Source organism: Physeter macrocephalus, chromosome 10 (assembly GCF_002837175.3).
Source record: "Physeter macrocephalus isolate SW-GA chromosome 10, ASM283717v5, whole genome shotgun sequence".
Lineage (NCBI taxonomy): Eukaryota > Metazoa > Chordata > Mammalia > Artiodactyla > Physeteridae > Physeter > Physeter macrocephalus.
This window is the reverse complement of record NC_041223.1, coordinates 14285223-14287369: the sequence shown is the minus strand read 5'-3', so window position 1 is coordinate 14287369 and position 2147 is coordinate 14285223.

The window sequence follows — 2147 nt, the reverse complement described above, 5'->3', positions numbered from 1 at the left end:
TCTGGGAGGATCCCACATGCCGCGGAGCGGCTGGGCCCGTGAGCCATGGCCGCTGAGCCTGCGCGTCCGGAGCCTGTGCTCCGCAACGGGAGGGGCCAGAGCGGTGAGAGGCCCGCGCACCGCTAAAAAAAAAAAAAAAAAAAAAAAAGTGCACTATTTGTAGCCACCACCAAAAGACTAGCACTAAGGCCAGGGGAGAGACGTTCATTCAAGAGAGAGAGAGATTTTCTAACAGAACTGTCTACAGATAATCTGGGACACCTGGTTGAAGGTACGGGTGGGGTGAATTCCTTACAGCGGAAACATCTCTGCATGGACTGGATAACCTCCAAGCCAAATGTTGAAGAGATTCTTGCAGCAGATGGAATGATCTTTGATTTTCCTTTCAACCCTGAGTCACAACACATGCAGGGTCACACACACAAAAGTACCAATTTTGGGGTGCTTCACTATGCCAGATAACAGCTTCATACACATTTTTCCAGGTCATCCTTACAGCTATGATATGAGGGTAGATATATCATTATTTTTACTTTACAGATGAGGAAACTGAGCATTAATACAGTTACATAAGTTTCCCAAGATCAGACATCTCGTGAGCAGACAGTGGATCAGTCCTCCTGACCTGAAACATGATTGGCACTTTCTAAACTGGGGTTTGGGCTTCTTAGGGGTTACTTAAAAGTCACAGAGTACATACGAAATTGTACTCAATATCAGAGAAAGTGTTAATTTTTGTATTTAAACAAGCTTTCACATTTTATGAGTAGAAAGAAAAATTCCCATGAACTTTTAAGGCAAAATGTGACTCTTAGAAATACGGCACTTGGGCAGGATGCTTCATGTTATGCCCTTCAACTTCTGGAGAAATGTGTCCCCCTCTCTCACTAGTGGGTGGACCTTGGGGAGGGAAGTTTGAGAAACATTTCTTCTGCTAATGCCCCTGGAACTTAGTGCCAGTGTTCCTGGTTTCTGAGGTCACCCAGGCACCCTTCCTGCCCCTGGTTTCTGCCAGGAACAGTGGGTGAGCTGAAGAGTGATTTTCATCTGTCCCTTGGCACCAGGAGAAGCTCTATTTCTAGCTGCTGACCTGAGACACTGAAGTCAGAGGCAGCGGTACCCTCACTGGCAGCAGGGCCTGTTTCAGTGTGACAGTACCTGGGCCAGGCTCACCCCCTTCCCTTGTCCCAAGACCAGCTCCTAGCTCACAGCCCAGGAACAGGACCATGGCCCACGTCTCAGGCACTTGGTATCTGTAGAACTGACAAAATAGGAGGTTTCATCCCAACTGGATGAAGGTGAAAACAACAACAACAAAAACACACAGAAAACTGCAGCAGGGAAGCACTGGAGGCAAACATGTTTAAAAGTGATTTCGAAACGGGGTGGGATAACGTCAGGGGCCAGGCCAGCTAGGAGCAGAGGAAGGGACTCCAAAGCGTCCAGCTCCAGACCCTTTGCCAAGAGCCAGTCCCCCAGAAGGCCCTGGAATAGACGGTGCTCTCTGGGTGCCTTCCCAGACTCAGCGCTCCGCTAGCCCCTTCTGCAGCTGCGCAACCTGTCGTCAGATGTCTTTTCATTGAGAAATCAGTAATAATTGTGGGAAAGGCCGGAGAAAGGTCTGTGAGCTAGTAAACATTTTACCGGCTGCCTGAATTCAGGCTCAATGGGGTGTAAGCTGTAAAGATTCCTCAGTACTTCCAGATTTATAACCAGAAAGAGCACGTGTCAATACCCAGGGGACCAGACCACAGGCTGGAGGGGAGGCAGGGACGAGGGACCAGCACAGTCAGCAGGGGGAGATCCTGCCACCGCCTCTGGGAGCTGCTCTGCGTGTCCTCCCAGTCCCTTAAGGACACCAGGTGCAGACGGAATCTGGGGCTCAACGACGGCAAAGAAGGCATTTCCTTCAAAATGAGGGGAAGGGCTGAAGGGGCCAAACTGGGGCTGCTAGGTGCTTCACTAAGACTGGATTTAAAAGCTAGAGCTTTTTAAGAGCTAGAGCTAAGAACCCATTCATTCATCTTTTTTTTTTTTTTTTTTTTTGCTGTATGTGGGCCTCTCACCGCTGTGGCCTCTCCCGTTGCGGAGCACAGGCTCCGGACGCGCAGGCTCAGCGGCCACGGCTCACGGGCCCAGCCGCTCCG